The sequence below is a fragment of the Protopterus annectens genome, chromosome 10.part0 (assembly GCF_019279795.1).
Source record: "Protopterus annectens isolate FY-2018-M chromosome 10.part0, PAN1.0, whole genome shotgun sequence".
Classification (NCBI taxonomy): domain Eukaryota; kingdom Metazoa; phylum Chordata; order Ceratodontiformes; family Protopteridae; genus Protopterus; species Protopterus annectens.
In genome coordinates this window covers 686,534,983-686,555,468 of record NC_056744.1, presented here as the reverse complement: position 1 = coordinate 686,555,468, position 20,486 = coordinate 686,534,983, and positions in this window count along the sequence as shown.

Sequence of the window (20,486 nt, the reverse complement as noted above, 5' to 3'; positions counted from 1 at the left end):
TCACAGAAAGGTAGGACACAGCTGTATATTTGCAAGGAATAATCATCGCAGGTTGTGTGATCAGTAAGTGCACTACATCCAAATATATTACATAGAACACATTTACAAATAGCAGGTCATGCCTTGATATTAGTGTACATTCAGTTGCACTGGGTCATGTGAGGAATTGCTTCATGTATTTGCTGCAAAGATGGATAAGTCCCCCGCTCCTGTTTTGTGATGGTGCATTGCAGTGAGAGTTATGTAGTCATGGCTCATGTGTACTAACAATTTCTACTCTGTATGTTATAGATTGATTTTTCTGCATTTTAACTAATTCTCCATGTTTTATCCTTTTTTTCCTTTTTGTTTTTGGGGAGCCACTTTTTTTGCATGTAGAATGGCACTGCACAAGCCAGATGAATGTGACACCTAGGTAGCAGGCAGGACCCAGACAGCCAGAAAAACACACTAGATAGATTCAATTAATACTATTGGCCATCCTGTAAAAACATTTCCTGGCACTGTGCACTTTTGAGCAATGTTTTGCATGATGGTAAGTGATGCACAACACTTTCAAATGTTGCAATTCCAGAAAGTGTGCACTCCCAGTAAGCATGATACCTGCAATTGGTGGGAAAACATCAATATACATTGGTCTTGATCTGTGATTGGCATGGCTGGAATTCCTGGAGAGTTTTTGAGATTCTGTGCTGAAAGATGGGGTGTCCAGGAGTCCAAAGTGTTTGTTCGACTCCTAGTGAATGATCATGGGCCCAGGCTGTTGCAGAAGAACTATTGTGGCTTGGATTACAAAGCAGAGGCATGGAATAGTCTGGTCCAAGCTCTGACCAGTGCTACTGGTATCCCCCACACTGGTGAACAATGTAGGAATTAGAATGAGGAAGAGGGATACTCTTGACCATTGGATCAAGGAATGTAGGACTGGGGGCACACCACACATGTGTAAGTATCACTTACAGAGACTACTTGTCAGAGTTAAAAGCTGGATATAGTCAGGATTGGTATGCTTAATGGTATTCTGTTCTGTTCTGTTTTTTCCACAGCCTTCACAGACATGGAACTGAATGTATGAACAAATGCTGCTAGATTGGCACAAATGCAAGATGCATATGGTATCTATGCATCCTAACAGTGGGGTTATTTTAGCATTAAAAGTTACAATGCATGTATTGGTTAATTATACAGTTGTATTAAATTCAGCACTCATTTCTTAACTGTAATAGGAAAGTATGCATGCATTACTCAGGTGGGGGCAAAGCAACAGTTCCTTATTGCAAAGTAGTCATAGGTTGTGCCTTCAAAATCCACACTTCCCTAATATACAATACTGTTAAGGTTTCATCGATATTGCAATGTAACATCACAGCTGTAAAGCAGTGTCACTACTGTCTTGCTGTAAACTGTAATCAGTATATTTGGACCACACATATGTGCAATGTATGCACACATCAGGGATTGCTTACTGCAGTCTGTAGTATATTGTGCAGCTGTTAGAAGCTGGGTAGTCTTAACATTAAACAAATGTATATGTTAGAAGTTGATACTGTTAAAAGCAAAGGTAACATAATAGAGTCAAATACTTGTATCAATGCTTTGTATGTGACATATGAATTTACTAATGTTCTCCCTTTTTCTCTCACCCCAACCCTTTCCTCTCTTTTTGTTTTTGGTTTATTTTATTGTTTTTTGCTTTTTCCACAGCACAGTGGGGTAGGACTGTCCCAAGGGATCCATCTGTCCCCACTCTACTGGCTACAACACCGCTGCCCAGCATGTCTGGCAGAACCTGGTAGTACCCCCTCTGCTGCCCCTGCACTGCCCACCTGCACTACCTGGCTCCACAGGTAGTTCTGTCCTAGAGAATAGGCCTGTGGCTCCTTCCAAGAGCAGTGTCAGAGGTGATGAGTTTATCACCTGTGACAAATTGGCAGGTATGCTGCATAGGATTGTACACCTCACTGTTGGTGCATGCCTATAGTGGATGCAGACACTGCTCTCCATCATTTTATTAAATAACACAAGGATATGTAGACATCAGACACTGCAGCAATTGGTGCAGTAAGGTGACAGTGATGACAGTCCACTGAGTAAGGACTCGATTCTCACTGTCACTCAACTTGATGTCCATAGGTCCATGATTACCCCACCGTCACTCCAACCATGGTGTTCACCCACCTCATGTATCCTTCACCATCCCTGTCTCTTGCCTTGTTTGTCTTGTCTGTCTGCAATTGCTTCCTCACCTGCCCAACTTAATAAACCCAGACATTCCTACAGCCCTTCCCCAACATTCCTCTCTCTCTCTCAAAAAAAAAAAAAAAAAAAAGAAAATGGGCAGCTGTCCCACAAAAAAAAATATATATCATCCTATACATAGCTCTCCATTTCTCACATGTGTCTTCATGACACATGATTTGCTCCAATTCCCTATATAACAGATTGTGTTGTTGTCACCCCTGTCTCTGTGGGTGACAGTCCAAAGTCAGCCACATTTGTGCATATATGTTCATGTTTTATTCTTGAAGAAATGGATAGCTATGGTACCTTCTAACATCATTCGTGCACATTCCTGCCTTGCTTTCACTTTGTTCTTCCCCCTGTTTGCTCCCCATTTCACCACTTTCCTGTCTTTCCCTTTTCTTTTCTTTAAAGCATAACTGTGCAATGGTATGCATAAAGCACTAATGTGCGTCTATGGCAAAACCAGTTCTAAGTATTATTTAGTTGGATTGGAAACCAGCACCATCTAGCCATGTTTTAGACATGCCTTACCAACTATCACACTTCAGAATTTGGATGTACATGTAAAATTATTTGACATTTTTAACATACAGTTGGATTCGAACCAAGTACCATCTGAACAAAAACTACATGTATTACTACATTAATAGGTAGTGGTATAGACTCAGTTGATGAGCAACTGTGTTTTAGAGACTGTATAGCAAATGGCAGACTTAACTGCTGTTGTATACACCTGCTAGTTAACTGAATCTCAGGCTGCAGGAATTAATGCACTTAATGCAATGATAAGTTTCTTTTTGGGGCAAATGGTTTAGCTACAGGTAATACATTAAAGTATTTTGGTAGTAGCATTGCTCAGTGATGCTGCCCAGTGCACAGCATCACACAACCACACACTACTGCTGTACAAAACTAAATGAGTATCATGCAATATTACTTTATAAAACATTACAAGGGATTGTGCAATGCTGCATCATAGAAATTTAATGAAGAAGATACAACATTAGTGATATGGGGAGTAAGCATGGGGAGGTACAAAGGGAAAAATTTCCTAAACTGTGTCACTTACTATTGAATGTATTAAATACAATTGCTAGCTAATTGACACTATGTCAGCAAGTGTTAATGCACTGTTCTTGGAGGCAGATGGTACTGGGTTCAAATACGAATGGAAGTAATAATTTTACAAATGTGTGTGATACTTTAAATATATCTACTTATACTGTTGCCTTTTACGTTTGCTTCATGTTGGTGCACACCTTGCACCATTGTGTAATAATTCTTTAAAGAAAAGAAATTGGAAAGACAGGAAAGTGGTGAAATGGAGAGCAAGCAATCTGTTCTGATGTATATATACCACATGCTTCTCGCATCCTTACTAGACTCGTAGCATGGGACTGGACATTAAAGTGGTGCTCCTCAGAAGCTGAGGAAAAAAACAAAAAACATCATTATGAATACTAGTTTTGACTATATTCAGCTTTTAACTCTTACGATTACTCACTGAAAGTGATACTAACACATCTGTGGGGTTTGCCCTCCTTGAAATTCCCAATCCAAAGGTCAAGGGTATCCCATTTCCTCCTTTGTAGGTCATCAAAATAATGTCTGCATTGTTCACCGATGTGAGGGATACATCTCTATGGAGGAATCTGTAAGAGACTGAGTAGAGAGAAAGGGCTGACAGTCTCTGCTGTTAAATAAGATTTTTGAGACCACTGACCTTTTTAGTTATGAATTTCTGAGGTCTATCAAGATGAGTGATGTATTTAGATAAATACATGCCAAAAGGTGAATTATATTCAATAATGGGTCTGATAAGACGTGAGTAAAGAGGAATTAAGACTTCTTTGGATCTGATGGAGATGCATTTTTAAATTAGATGTGCCAGGTTAAAAGCTTTCCAAACAACTGTGGAGACACTATGGTCAAATGATGAGGGATTATTATCAAGAGTACCTTGATCCCTTGCAACATTGTCTGATTGGAGGGGTGCATCTCCTATATGGTAAGCAAAACTGTTTTGTTTACCAAAATGAGCTGTGTTACATTTTTTACATTTAATTTGATACAATTGTCCTTGCAACAAAAGTTAATATGAACACGCCATGTTTTAGCAATTGTGAGTCAGTTGAAGAATGAATAGCAACACCTAATTTGCAGTCATCTGCAAACTTAGTTAACCATAGGCCATGAGTGCTGGCCTAAAGGTCTGAGAAATACATGGCAAATAGGAGAAGGCCCAAAATCTAAGCCCTGTGCTACACCATTGGTAACTTTTTTTGCTTTCGTAAGTGGCATCTGCTAATCTAACCACATAGGCTGGCATGACAAAAGTTCTTGGAAAACATATATTTCTTTTGGAAGTGGTCATGATGCACAGAAACAACTGAACACATTTTCCCCAAAATGCACTGAAATCCCATTTTCAGTAGTATTCTCTGTGTGGGGAAAGCCTTTGCTAAATTCTGTTACCTTTGAATTTTCACATCTCAAATGTATGGGCCATAACCCTCACATAAAACTCATAGTCCAGAGAGCTGGACTAAAATCTCTATTTCACAGAAACATGCTTCAGCAAGTTTTTTGTTTGTCATTGCTTTTATTAACAAGCTGGATGATCTTAGTTTTCTCCTGAAAATAGCAGTAGTTTCTTAGAGCTAGCCTTACTTCTAATATGGAAATAACTAACCAACGTTGTGTTTCAATGGGCAAGCATTACTGTTATGACAGAGACAACCAGCCGGTCACTGTCTGACATAAAGTGGACCACTTATCTTTCAGTTTGCCACATATTGCTTATAATATTAAAAACTAACAAAGGGCCCTAAAATTTTCTACACTGGTTTGTATCAGTCAAATGGCTATGAAACTATTTTGTTATTTCATAATGAATCTCAAACCATAAAGTTTATTTGGAAAAAGAACATAATTGATCAAGATAAATTCTACTTCATGACAGGAAAAAATGATCCCCAGGATTCAGCAAGCTCTGCATGGAGTGCAGGAATAGTGCAAGAGCTGCTGCAGGCAATATGGCCAAAGTGCGATCCAGGAATGAGCTCCCGGGACGTGCATGAGCACTCCTGCACTATTCCTGCACAGACACAGCCCCTGTATGCTAATTACCTCATTTGCTGGGGAAAATCATACAAATGAGCTGAATTAGCGATCCACAAAGCAGGCAGGCGTCTGTGCAGGAATAGTGTAGACTGCAAAAATGTATTCAGCCAGTAGCTGAATACATTTTTGCAAACTACAAAACAGAGGCATGCCAGCTCATAAAAAAGCATGTATTATAAGGGTTAGGCATGCCAATGGCCAAATATATAGCCATACGCATGAAAAATAGTTTCAAAATTATAAAAAATAACTTTTTTGGCCAATTTCAGCTGTTTAAGCATAGGGCAGTGGTGTGCAAATGGAATCGGGCTGACAATAATAAAAAAAGCTGGAAATAAGCTTTTAAACCAAAATCATCATTTTGCCATAATAGTCAATAGCATGCATAACATAACAAGACCATGGAATAGTGGTTGCTAAGGGAGAAGGCTGAGTGTCAGTTTCGTAACCATGCATTAGCAGTTAATTCTATGCAAATGAGGGGAATGATACTGGATCACAGATTTCCCCTCAGTGCTAGCTTGCATCTAACCGTGTAGGTGCAGTAACACCATGGTGTAAGCCTAAGAGCTAGATGACTTCATAAGGGGGTGTGTCATGGATGCTGCAAGTTTATTGGAGCTCTGTGGCCTGTATTTGCCCTTAGCTAAGTACAGCTAAGGAAGGGGGTGTGTCTGAAGTGGTTAGCAGTATTTACATTGCCTAAATGGGTGTGAGCGCCGCACACTGGGTTTTAAAAAAATAAAAAATAAACCAGGAAATAGCAGCTCCATTCAAATCTGAGCACTGGGTTTGTGTGGAGCACCTCAGGGCTTAAACAGGAAGGCAATGGGAAGGGAAAACAGCAGCAGGAAGGTAATCAAGGAGAACTAGCATAACTGGAAGGTTAAATATATCAGAATCAGCCAATTACACAGGCAGCAGCCCAGCACACTACTATAAACTATGCAAACACCTTTCACTCTGGTTTTTCCCACAAACTCTACACCACCGGTGTACACAAACGGGGAAATTTTACCTAACAAAAGCAACAAAATGATAGGGGCTACTTTCGTTCTCATAAATCAATATGCAGAAGAGACTGAGGGTGGTGAGGATGAGAATTCTGAAAACCAGCCCACAGTGAGGAGAAGGAGAAGAGTGTACAGACCCTGGGTAACCTACCAGGGGCTACATGAGCTGGAGATAGTGGAGCACTATAGGGTGGACAGGGACCTCCTACAGCAAACTGTTGAGCTGTGCTGGCCACGCCTCACACACAGAACCAACAGATGGGAACCCATCCCAGTGGATACCAAGGTATATGTAGGCTTAAGAATACTAACCACATGTACCTTCCAAAGGCCAACTGAGGATATCACGGGGATCTCACAGACATCAGCATCCAGGGTATTCCACCAGTTCCTGGATGCCATGTCAGCACATGCCGGTGAGCACATATATTTCCACAACACCTGTGAGACATTGACCAGCAATATGAATTTCTTCCACCAAATAGCAGAATACCCTGAGGTAGTGGGTGCTATAGACTGCACGTACATACACATCAAAGCACCACCCAGTGAGCGGGGTAGGGTCTACATAAACCAAAGGGCTTTCCCTCCACCAACTGCCAGGTCATGTGCGATGCCCAGAGCATTATAATAAATGTGTGTGCTGGCAGCCCTGGAAGCTATCATGTCTCCCACATCTGGCATATGACGCAGCTGTACCAGAGATTTGCCAGTGGGGACATCCCATATGGCCACCTAGTGGGGGATGCTGGTTAGGCACTGGAGCTGTGGCTGATGATACCCATCAGAAATGCACACACCTGAACAAGAACTCCATAATGAGGCACACTCACAAACCAGAATCATAATAGAGCGTGTGTTTGGGATGCTCAAGTCATGGTTCCGGTGCCTGGACATATCCAGTGGAGCCTTGCAGTACTCTCCAGCTACATGTACCCAAATTTTCATTGTATGTGCCATGCTACACAATATGATCCTGTGGAAACAGCTGCAGCAGGAAAAGCATGGGGCATGGCCACACAGACCCCCACCATTGCCAAGGCCAGCACAGGCACAGAGTGACTCAGAGGAGGAACAACCTGAGCCTGCCCCTGTAGGCAGAAGGAGGTGTGCCCGGTATGCCCAGGCTTTGTCAAAGAAGCAATGCATAGCACATACACTGACACGGTAGGAACCCAGAGAATGACACCTCTCTCTGATTTGCACATACAGTAAAAGGGATGCCAAACATGACACTACCTGTGCTTAACCATGTATAGGGAGTGTACTATGTGCATCCGACATAGTCAGCCCTACAGCACCATCCTCAATACTGGCACAGCCACAATGTAAGTCACTCTCCCTATCAATTGCTGAATGGAGTAGTATGTTCTGCTACTTGTATCTGTGGTATGGATGTGAGCATGCAAGGGAATCGGGTGTCTGAATGGGATGGCAGCAGATAGTAGACACCTATATGGGCAGCATGAAATTCATAACAAATACTGGTATCAACATAGTAGGCAGTACTAGACAAGGTGACAAATCCCATTGCAGGACATGTGATGGGCTGAATCTGTGTCCATAGGACACACATGCATGTCAGTGAGGCTTACATTCCCAACAACAGTCTCAGCCAGCAGGACAGGTGTAGATGATGACAAAGAAAGGCTGTGCTAAGGCCTCCAATTGATGGCAGTGGAGAACAGCCCCCCTCCAAACCTGCACAGACAGACTACAACAGGTCAGGCAGTTGGATATTAGTTCTGCAGGATAAGAAGTCTGAAACTAAAATGTAGGTCAATAAAACCTAAGATGTGTACTACACTGATATGCCTCTAGTCTGACAGAATGAAATGGAAGCCAACAGAATACGTAAAATACCAGTATAGTCATAGCAAATGTTTACAGTTGTCAGGTGTGCCTCCCCCCACAATCCTAAGTAGAAATGTAGTAACATGTATGTGTGGGTATAATAACAGTGGAGCACAAATGACCTGAGCTGGCCAAATTAGCAGGATAGATTGCTGCACGTGTACATTATTCAGGGCTCTGTGTTTTAAATTTTTGTATGTTGTATATTGTGTGGAAGTGGTCAGCATGTAGGCATGGAGGGTTGTGCTCCAGTGGCCTATGGCCATCACTGTTGATGACAGGGCCAAGTTCTGACAACTGCAGTGCCAAACACAATGCATCCCAGCAAGACCCAATCCAGCAGTAATCCATACTAATTGTTCGGATGTAATATATGTCACCATCTGAAAGATAGACATGGCATGAATGTGGGCCCAGACATACACACATTACACCAGTGGAAGTACCCTAGATAGAGAGTGTATAAAATGTTACTGTCAAATGGACACACCTTTGGAATTGTACATACAGGTTAGCAGCACCTTAGTTGTCTGTGTAGTATGGAATACTGATGTAGCCTGGCCAAACACTGGCAGACCACAAAAGGCACAGTTATGACGTACTGAGAAACCGCTGATGTCCCTGCACAAGCCAGCATAAGGGGAATGCCCCACTTATATCTGTGAGTCAGCTGCAAGAAGCTTCCATAGCACACATGAACTCAGCTTACCCCACCATCAGCCACAGGTTCATCACAGGTCATATCCCTGCTATTGGGAATGAGTACAATATGACCCCCACTTCTGTATGGGAATACCCACAGAATGCAGCATGATGAAGAGGTGTCCCATGCAGGTGTGTCCCTAGCTGTAATCAGCACCCTACCAGCATCCACACCAATGGATTAATAAGGACAGAAACTATTGCCATTAACACCTTGCACACCTATCCTGTCACCCCAGGGGAATCCAGTGGCTTGCACCCTGGGACTGTAGGAGTGACAGAATGCACTGGCCTGCTACAGATGGCCTGCATCACTACCAAATGCCCTACAGTCCTCTGCCAAAGGCCTGTGTCTCACCCTTACTGCCAATGTATGTTATCTCATGGTGCCCAAATGACGACATAACACAGTCCACAGAAAACAAATGCAAGGCCATGTTGACAAATCCCAGTAGCATGTGCACCATGTCCTACTGCATGAACTGTCGACCAACCCCTAAATACTGCTGGGATGAAATGATAACTATAGGGATACTTATCAGATATTGCTTGCACAATGTTAGGAAGAGGGTAGAATAACGGGGGGGGGGTAGAAGCATGGACGCCATGGAGAGTGTGAAGTCTGAAACTCTGATGTGTGTCCATACTATCCCTGCCTGCAAACCCAGGAATGGTTGGCTACATACCTGCTCGTAAACCACAATGTGAAGGGGAAATGACCAGACATATGAGCCCTGCCTCTGGGTAACCTCTGTGAATCTGTACAGCTGAGAGGTATGGCCACAGCAGATATGGCCATTCTGTCACGTCGATAGATGTACAAGCAGGGGATCCTTAGCACCACAGTACCAAGGTGCTGGACCATTTACACAGACCCATCAGCAAGTGTCTGCAGCTCCCCCTCCAGAATGGCATGAGTGTGCAAGAATATGCAGGCTGCTGACCACAATACTTGACACAGCTTCATTCATCTTGTATGCTCCAAGAAATTACTGTGAGCAAATAAGTATATCTTTAAGTAGTTGATGACATAATACTTCACAATGTAAAACAGTATATATGTCTGAATATCTCTGCTAACACCAAAACCATGTAGCACAAGCAGCACAGACACAATTAATTACAGTATCCCACTATCCTTTGCCCATTGTGACTCCATATGTTCAACCTATCTACAGATATCCTGCAGAAACAGGTTACTATCTGTAGGTGTAGAACACAAATGCCACTGGAGTACAACCTACCTGGAATGGATTCATACATTCAATACAGAAGGTCATACTGGGCATGCTCCCACACTTAGAGAAATGAAGCCCATGTCTGACAACAAAATACAGAAGGGTCATACTGGGCATGCTTCCACACTTACTGAAATGAAACCCATGTCTGACAACAACAGTGGACCATACATATCTGTCAGTTGCAGATTTCTGTGCACACATACCACATTGCACACCAGTCATGCTTTGCACACACATCGTATAGGAATACACACACATATATCCGAGGACAACACACTATAATCAGTCATACAGAAACAGAGATGTGGGGAAGAGAGAGATAGACAGTGGCATAGAGCTTCCAATCATGAGGCCTTTCCCAACCACCACACATCCAGTTGGCCAATATCACATGATGTGTCGATGTCTATCACTGTAGACATTTGCTTCTAGTAGCCCTCAGCACTATAGTGTATGTGGTGCTTGTGATAACTGTGCAACATGGCAGTACAAGTCATTACTCATCTAGCAGTCATATATACAGTCCTGTCAAATGTAAAGTTGTGTGTGACTGAGTGTTGTGTGTGTGTTTCCAGAGGAATAGTTTATGGCCCATTCACACACACTGCACTCCCCATTGCCCTAGTTTAGCTAGCCTGCTGATATCAGTCACCTTAAAATACCCCTTTTGACATGTATCATCCCTATAAGCTCTGTGATGCATGCAATAACTGTGTAATGCTATAGTGTGATGTACTAGTTAGATAGTAGTTCTAATCTGAAATATGGCAACTGTGAAACTCTGTGTGTGTAGGGATCAATGATTTTGAGGCCATTCATAGACACTACACCTCCCATTGCCCTACTTTAGCAAGCCACCTGATGTCATTCACCTTGAAATACACCTTTGGATAAGAGTTTTCCCTGTAAGCTCCGTGGCATGTGCGATAACTGCATAATGCTAAAGTGTAACATGCTAATTAGATAGGAGTTTTTATCCCAAACATGGGAACTGTGAAGCCCTGTGAGTGTGTAGAGATCACTGATTTTGAGGCCATTCACAGTCACTACATCTCCCATTTCCCTACTTTAGCAAGCCTGGTGATGTCAGTCACCTTGAAATACCTCCTTGGACAAAGTTCAGTCCTGTAAGTTCTGTGGCACATGTAATAACTGCATAATACTATAGTGTGATGTGTTAGTTAGGTAGGAATTCTAATCCCACACATGGCAACTATAAAACTCTATTTATGGGTGTAGGGGACAATGATTTTGAGGCCATTCATAGACACTACACCTCCCATTACCCTACTTTAGCAAGCCTGCTGATGTCATTCACCTTGAAATACACCTTTGGAGAAAAACTGGCCCTATAAGCTCCGTGGTGCATGTGATAACTGCGTAATGCTATACTGTAACATACTAGTTAGGTAGGAGTTCTAATCCCAGCCATAGCAAGTGTGTGTGTGTGTGTGTGTGTGTGTGTGTGTGTGTGAGAGAGAGAGAGAGAGAGTGTGTGTGTGTGTGTGTGTGTGTGTGTGTGTGTGTGTATAGATCAATGATTTTGAGGCCATGAACAGTCACTACACCTCCCATTGCCCTACTTTAGCAAGCCTGCTGATGTTATCTACCTTGAAGTATAACTTTGGAAAAGGGCTAGCCCTATATTCTCCATGGTGCGTGCCATAAATGTGGAACAATGTAGTAGCAGTAACTACAGAGCTATGGGCTTGAATCTCATCTGTGGCAAATGTTTGTGTGTGTAACTCAAAGATTTTGTCCCCATTTATAGCCAGTACACATCTCAGAGCCTGACGTTAGCAGTCCTGCAGATATAATCCACCTTACAAGTATCTGTTGCGAAGCCTATACCATGTCAGGTCAGTGGTAAATGTGTAACATAATGGTCTGTAAAGGTTATTAGATAGAGGTCTGAACCTCTACACATGGCAAATGTAAATTTGTGATTAGGATAAAATTACTTTTGGGATCTCTCACCCACTACATCACCTACTGCCAGTATTTACAAGGGCTGGTGATGTTCCTCACCTTAGAAGTACCTTGGGATAACATATATCCAATCAGCTCTGTGGTGCATATGATAAATGTGGTACACTGTAGTAACAATACATAGCTAGGTATGGGTGTGAATCTCAGTACTGGCAAGTGGGTGCGTGTGTTTGTCATCAGTATCATGTGTGGAGGTTCCTGTGATTGTGTAATGACAAGATGCATTGTGGGGTGGGTTTTGCTAAATTATTATATTGAGGACCTATTATATGTCACAATGTCCACCTTACAAGGACAGCAGATGTCAAATACCAGAGATGCTGATGTAGACAATCCATATCCATACATGTGACATTGTGGATCAGTGAACAATATAGGCAATCCTTGTATTACTCAGAGAACACTCTCCACCCATGTCTCATACACAAACACACTTGTCTAGGCAACAACTACTATATTGGTAGTTCCCTGCATATTGCCTACAGATAGTAACCATGGTGTGATTGCAGTGGACTACATGCCTCTTGACCACAACACTGCCACTGACATCAGAATGTACTGTGATGTGTAACACCTCCTTACTGAGTGTGTGTTATCCAGTAAGTAAAAGGACATGGCACTCTGTTCCATCCCTACAATAGGCAAATAAATGCATACAGTGGTCCTTTGCTATGTTCCCCACTGGACGCCTGCAACAACTGTAGAATCTGCAAATGTAACCCACAAAGGGAATACCATGCCTTATACACATAGTTTCATAGTTTCATAGTTTGGTACTAGGCTATCTGCCCTGGGGCATTTATAAGCCTAGCCATAGTGATGTGGCTTTCGCCACCCCATGTAATGGTACAAAAGTGTACAGAATAGATTTAGAATACTGTGCCTCTGTCTAGTAGTGACACAGTGAAAACCCCCTTACATAATAGAATTAGTTTACTGGGCCTCTGTCTAGTAGTGACACAGAGATGACCCCTGGGGTAAACCTACGATCTCCCATCCACTCGTCAAGATTTCTCTTGAAGAGAGTCAGTGAGGGGCTCTGCCTAACATAAACTAGGATTCTGTTCCAGAGTATGGAAAGCCTCTGAGTTATGAATCTGTCCCTCCAGCATGTCCTGTTCATATTTGTGCTGAGGTTCAAATCTTTAGCTCTCGTGGTTCTGATGGATTTGGATTTTTTGAGGTGGAGCATGTCCATCAATTCCTGATTGGACATGGCCTTGTACGTCAGGCACAGATCACCTCTGAGTAGGCGGTATGCTACTGGATAGAGTTGGAGTTTCTTTAGTCTGGCAGCATATGACATATGTTGGAGACCCTTGATCCTCTTGGTGAGGTACTTTTGGGGTCTCTCTAGCTGTTGCAAGTGCTGGGTGAGGTACATACCAAATGGGGCATTGTACTCAATCATGGGCCTGATAAGGGAGGAGTACAGGGGCACAATGACCTCCTTTGATCTGGATGTGAATCCCTTCATGATAAGGTGGGCAAGGTAGAAAGTCTTTCTAACCACTATGGCAATGTGGGTGTCAAATGAGAGGTCACTGTCGACTTGGGTCCCCAGGTCTCTGATTACTTTTTCTGTACTCAGTGGGTTACCGCCTATGTGATAGTTTGTGGGCACTTTGTTTTTCCCAAAGGGGATGACTATACATTTTTTGGCATTTAGTTTAAGGCCATGATTCCGGCACCAGTTGTCCCTTTCAGTGAGGCCTTTCTGTAGGATGTATGTGTCAGCTGGTGTATCGACTATGGCGCCTAGTTTGCAGTCATCTGCGAACTTTGTCAGCCACAACCCACCCATGTTTGTTTTCACATCTGAGAAATAAATGCCGAACAAGAGGGGTCCCAGGACAGAGCCCTGTGGGACACCACTTGTCAATGGCTTTGAGTCTGACATGGCTCCAGTGATTTTGACTTTATGGGTTCTATCCTTTAGCCAGTTTGCCACCCATCTTGTGACATATGGATTTACATTTAAGCTGTTGAGCTTGTCTGTGATGCCAGAGTGGGGCATTGTGTCGTAAGCTTTGGCCAAGTCCAGGTAGGCTGTATGGACTGCTTTGCCCTCGTCAATGGCTCTAGTGACTGTTTCGAAAAAGTCAACCAGGTTCAAAAGGCAGGATCTGCCTTTTACAAAGCTGAACTGGGTGGGATCAAGTGTCTGTAAGTCCCCAATGTCTCTGTTTATTAGTTCCATAATGATTCTTTCCATAGCTTTGCAGACCAGGTTGGTTAAGCTTATGGGGCGGTAGTTACCAGGGTCAGTAGAGGTGCCTCCTTTGTGGAGTGGGACTACTGTTGCTGTACGCCAGTTTTCAGGTACATATCCTGTAGTAAGGCTAAGGTTAAATAGCATTTTTATGTGCGGGTTTAGCTCCTCTTGGAGTTCACGTAGTACGCAACCCGGGATACCATCGGGTCCCATTGATGCTGTGTTTTTAGCTTTGTTGAGGGCAGTTCTCACCTGGACATCTGAGATGACAGGGAGGTTACAGTCAGCTGGGATAAGTATTTCAACTTTTGGGGGTGAGGGAGGGGAGAAATTTGCACTGAACCTGTCTGCCAGAATGTTGGCAATATCTGTGGGTTCAGTGTATTTTTTGTCATTGTGAACTAACTCTGAACATATCTGAGGGTTTCTGCCCAGGTTTCTAACATAGCTGAAGAAGGCCTTGTGGTTATCTTTAGTGTTCATAGTGATTTTTCTCTCAAAGTTGGCCTTGGATGTTTTTATGAGAGAATGTAGCTTTCTACTAGTGCTGATCAGAGATGCCTTCTCTTTATGGGATTTTGCTCTGTCGTGCAGTAGCTTCCTTCTTTTGTTATACAATTTGTTTATGGCTAGGGTACACCAGACAGGACGCCTGCCCTTGGTGGAGAGGGTCTTGGTTTTATTTGGGATTGCATGATCCATGCATTTTTGGAGATGTTCGTAGAAAGCATTTGTGAAGGATTCTGCATTGTGGGATGTGGTTTCCACTGTTCCAGTGGGCTTAAAGGATACCATCTCAGTTTTAAGAAGTGTAAAGTCGGCTTTTGAGAAGTTTTTCATTGTAGTCTTTTGTGTTGGGGGTGGAGGTGGGATATGTATATCCAGGGTGATTAGTTTGTGGTCAGACCTCACTAGTGAAGGGTATACTTCTGGTGTGGAGCACTTTGTCCCCATGTTTGTGATGATCAGGTCTAGTATATTATCTCCCCTTGTGGGAGAGGTGACTAGCTGTTCCATTGCGTTTGAATTTATGAATTCCAGGAACCTTTGGGCTAGGGTCTTTGGGCTAGAATAATGCACCCAGTCTATGTTAGGGTAGTTGAAGTCTCTCAATATGATGGTGTTTGGTGAGACATTCATATCCTCCAATGTCTTCAGGAAGGCTGAGTGGTGTTCCTGAGATTAGGAGGGTGGTCTGTAACATGCTACCAGTTGTATAGCAGTTTTTCCTACGGTTAGTTGCACCTGGATGGTCTCTGATGCTTCATGTGTTGCCACTAACCTGGAGGTGTGGGTGTCCTTGATGAATATGGACACTCCCCCTCCCTTTTTGGTTTGGCCCGAGTTTTGGGGCAGAAACGCATGATATGAGGTATAGCCTGGTAGCGCTGGGGTGCTCTCAGGAGCCTTGAACCAGGTTTCAGTTACTGCACAGACATCGATGTCCTCCATACTGAGGAGTGCTTCGAGAGCCTGCATCTTGAGATTTAGACTTCTGGCATTGAGCAGCATTACCCTTAATTTTTTTCCATTTTTGTTTTCTAAGGAGGTGGGTTTGTCTTTTGAGCCTTGCCTAAAAAAGGCACTATGGGGGAGGCAAGAGCCTTAGCCAATATCCGGAAGGCCAGTGGTGACAGATGCAAGCCGTCCCTTGTGAAGCAGCGTGGCTTGTCCAGCATGTCATCCCAAGCAGACAGACATTGGATCCCCTTAGAATGACACCAGTATTTGAGCCAATTATTAAAGCTGGTCATCTTGTCTTTGTATTATGGCATCATTCTTGGTGAGGGCAAGATGCTGCTCAGGGTCAGGGTCATACCAGCCTGGCTACATAATCAGAGAGCTCCTCTATGTCTCTTTTCATGTAGTCCAGGGAGGTACGTCTCAGGTCATTCACACCGGCATGGACAATGACGGAGTCATATTTGTACTTGCTTTGGAGTGACCTGAGTGCATGTGTTATGTGGCGGATCCTAGCTCCCGATAAGCAGCTCACCATTACCCTCTCTTTGTTCAGCCTGGTAAGCAGAACGTCAGTGTGTCTGACTATAGAGTCACCTATTACTAGTGTATTAGGCATGGTGTTTGGCCTTAAGGGCTGTGATTGTTTGACACACTGATTTATTGAAGTATGTGATGCATGTGTTATGTTTTGAGGTGGTGGATTTTTGGGTGTCTGCTTTGGGAGCCTCTGTTGTTTTGGTAAGTTTTTTGTTAGAGCCTCCGAGTATGTCTTTGTGTTTTTATGTGTTTGGTTTGCAGTTGTGGTAGGTCTATGTGGGACTGGGTTTGGTGTGTGTGTGGTTATCTTCTCCTCCTGTCTGGTCTTGCCAGTCCTGAGTTGAGAGAGTTCAGCCTCTAGTTTGGCTATATAGTTGCATCTCTCACATGTATTTGTGTTTGTTGGGAGGAGGAGAGGGTTGTCTGTGCACATGAGACAATTGTAGCATTGTCTCAAGATTCCCAGATTAACCAGCTGAACCGGAGAGGATGCCAGCAATCTACCACTCGACATGCTAAAATATTATAAGGGAGTGCTGTGCCTTTAAGGGAAGTGGGTACTCACAGGGAGTGTGCCTTTAAGGGAAGTGATTACTCACAGGGAAGGTAGGTGGATGTAGTGCTTACTTTAGTTAGCGAGTGCTTACTTAGAAGAGAGATTTTGAGAACAAGTGCTAGGCTTATAGTAAAGTGATTAGACTAGATTATTATAAGAGTAGAGCTTTCTTAAGGGAAAATTTGAAGAGCAGACTTGGCGGAGCCAGAAAAGTTTAACCTTGTTTAACCAGCGCTGCGCTATGCGCACAACCCCGCAAAAACGCTCAGAGGCGGATTTTAAACAGGGAACTTCAAAAGAGCTAGAAATGGTCCAAAACAACCAATTACTACAAGCTCTTGTGCTGAGGTCACTCCTTCAGGGACAGATAGGCTGCTCAAGGCTCCCCACTCCCACTGGTGAGCAAAGAAATGTCCTTCTATCCAAGTAAGGCAATGGACACCACAGGAACTAAACCACAGCCCAGAATACAGCAAAGCCTGTATACTGGTCTAAACTAGTTGAGGAGAGGTGGGAAAACAAGGATATTTTCTGGGGTTTTTTTTTTTGTTTTTGAGATAGAAAGCACACAGAGATACAGGAAACAGTAATAAATCAGTTACACAGGTTAGCACACTTTAGTGGGCAGCCTCAACAGTTAAATTAACAAACAAACAAACAACTTTCGACCAATTTTCGACTAAATGAAACTTTAAGTGCAAATACTATATAATGCAACAAACAGTTGAAAAAACAGTTTAAGCTTGTTCAAGGTAAGCAAGAGAAGGTATTTCAGGTAAAAAACAGCAAAAATACTTAAATCAGGAAAGTAGTCACTTTTTTCAGCTCTCTGCTGTTAGGACCACTCTGCAGAACCATGAGGAGCTGTTGCTGAGTAGCCAGAAAAAAATGCTCAGAGGCGGATTTTAAACAGGGAACTTCAAAAGAGCTAGAAATGGTCCAAAACAACCAATTACTACAAGCTCTTGTATGGACAGATGCCACTAACTCCACTGAATACCTGTATCATGCTATCAATGTAGGAGCAGGCACCACCTCAGTTCCATAGCAAGATCTCACCACATGAGGTCAGGATTGCCACATCATATAATAACAATATGTCCACACAGCATGCCCCAGAGACCCCAAGTACACTTCCACATGTCACAGAACATGCATGTGGGACATGTGCACAACCCAGACACTGTCCATGTTATGGAATATAGATCACATACATGGCAATCATTGCACAGCACTGGCCACCCACAATAGTAACCCAGATGAGTGGATGGTGAATACAATACCCACCTGTGTGGGCTAATCCAGGGATGACACCCTTAAGCCACACTGGAGAACATTGTCATGTGGCCTCATGCCAAGGTATTCCCTTTGCCTAGCCTTGTACAGCCTTCTGGCACAGTCAACTACTACACACCTGTGAAGCAATGAACCCATGCATGTCAGTACTGGCAAGCGTGTGTGTGTGTGTGTGTGTGTGTGTTGAGATTAATGATTTTGAAACCATTCACATGCACTACATTTCCCATTGCCCTACTGTAGCATGCTTGCTGATGTCAGTCACCTTGAAATGATTCTTTAGCGATACATCCGCCTGGTAAGCTCTGTGGTGCACGTGATAACTGCGCAATACTATAGTGTAGCAAACTAGTTAAGTAGCAATTCTAATCCTGACCCTGCCAGCTGTGATAATGTGTGTGATTCCCTGAGAGAGTGTGGTTGTGCCTTCCTTAACACCTGCTTTTGTGGACAGTCACATGTACTACACTTTCCTTATCCATCCTTTATCACTGTTGCTGATGTCACTCACCTTCAAAGATACCTTTGGACAGCTCTCCAACATGTCAGTTTTGTGGCACGTGTAATAAATGTATAGCAATGCATAGTCAGGTAGGGGTTTAAAACTCAGTACTGGTAAGTGTGTGTGTGTTATTGGTGTTGGGGTGATTGTGTAATGACAGGGTCCATTGCAGTGTGGGTTTTGCCACATCATTATATTGAGGAGCTACATGTCCCATTGTCAACATTACAAGGCCAACATTTTCCAAACATTGTAGAGATTGTTGTCGACAATCCTCAGCCATAAATGTGCACAGCCATGTGCAATTACCATGTGACAGTATGGATTAGTACACAATATCGGCAATTGTCATAATGCTCAGATACCACTCTCCACCCATGGATCATACACAAACATGCTTGGCTCTTACTCTCCTACTACCTTCCTTTCTTTCTTTGTCTCTGTCTGTCTCTCTCACTCCCTCTCTGGTGAGTGTGGAAAAGTACACCTGCTTTGCTTAGGCAGCAGCTTCAGTTTTGTAAGTGATGCTCATGATCAGCTGATGGCCTGTGCATGAATTGCAGTTCCCCACTAGCTAATTGCATGTGGAACAGCTGTGGTACCATTCCTATAGCCAATTGCCTGGAAACACACTCCTATACATAAGCACTTCATGTGGGTGTTGACCCTTTTCCTTCACTGTGAGCAGGACTTCATGTGGGTGTTTGATAAACAGCATCACAGAGGGTAGTTGTATATACCTCTTACAACATACACTGTGGAGACAGGCCAACAAATAGGAGGGGGATGTTTCAGACATGGGGACAGAATGTAAGTACTGCTCTTCTACATTTGAAGTAATGTTGGTTTAACAGGGTTTGTGTGGATATGGCTGTTCTACATGATTTAATATCTGTCATGACAGTGTTTTGTGGTTGAGGAAACTCTCACCTGTAGGGCTATCTGCAGACTGGTCAGTGTTTGGAGTCCTACATGTGTTGTGTTACTCACACATTTCCTATCTTTAGAAATGCAGTAGCATACTCTGAGGATTGCAGTCAGTACATGGTGACATCCATGTTAGTTACTGACTTCATATCCCTCAGAAGACATATGGCACAACAAACCCTGTTACACCAGTAAATGTATAGGTTTATCACAGCAACATGTCAATATTGGCCCTGTGTTTGTGCCTCCAGCCACACCTCTGTCAACCTTTATACATATGTCATGCAGTAAGAGGTGCATATGTTCAGTACATCATTATTTACGGACATCATACCTGATAAAAAGCCAGTGAGATATCAGACTGCTAGACATGTTATGCATAGTAGGCCTTATATTTGAGGACAAAACCTGGACATTTCGTTGTAGTGTGCACAGTAGTGAGGTCTGTGTACTTATGGTGATTGCTGACAGAGTGTGTATTGTGAATATGTACCTTGGCCTGTGTACAAAATGTGGTAGATGTCATTGTTCTTGGTCCTGTTCTATTTGATGTTGCATGCTGCTCCAGTGTATGGTACCTTAAAGGCATACATGTTTGTAGGGCAAGACCGACACATATCCCATACCACAGTCAGGCATTGGAATACACTGTGTATTGGCCCAGTATATGTAGGGTTAGTGTATGAGTGGCACATTTGAGGATGGTGTTGTTCACACAGTCCATATACTGTAATATTAAGTACACTTACCATATGTGACTATGGCTGTGTTCAGATTGGTTGTGGGCATGCACTTTCACACAGGCGTCTGTTACTCCTTGCTG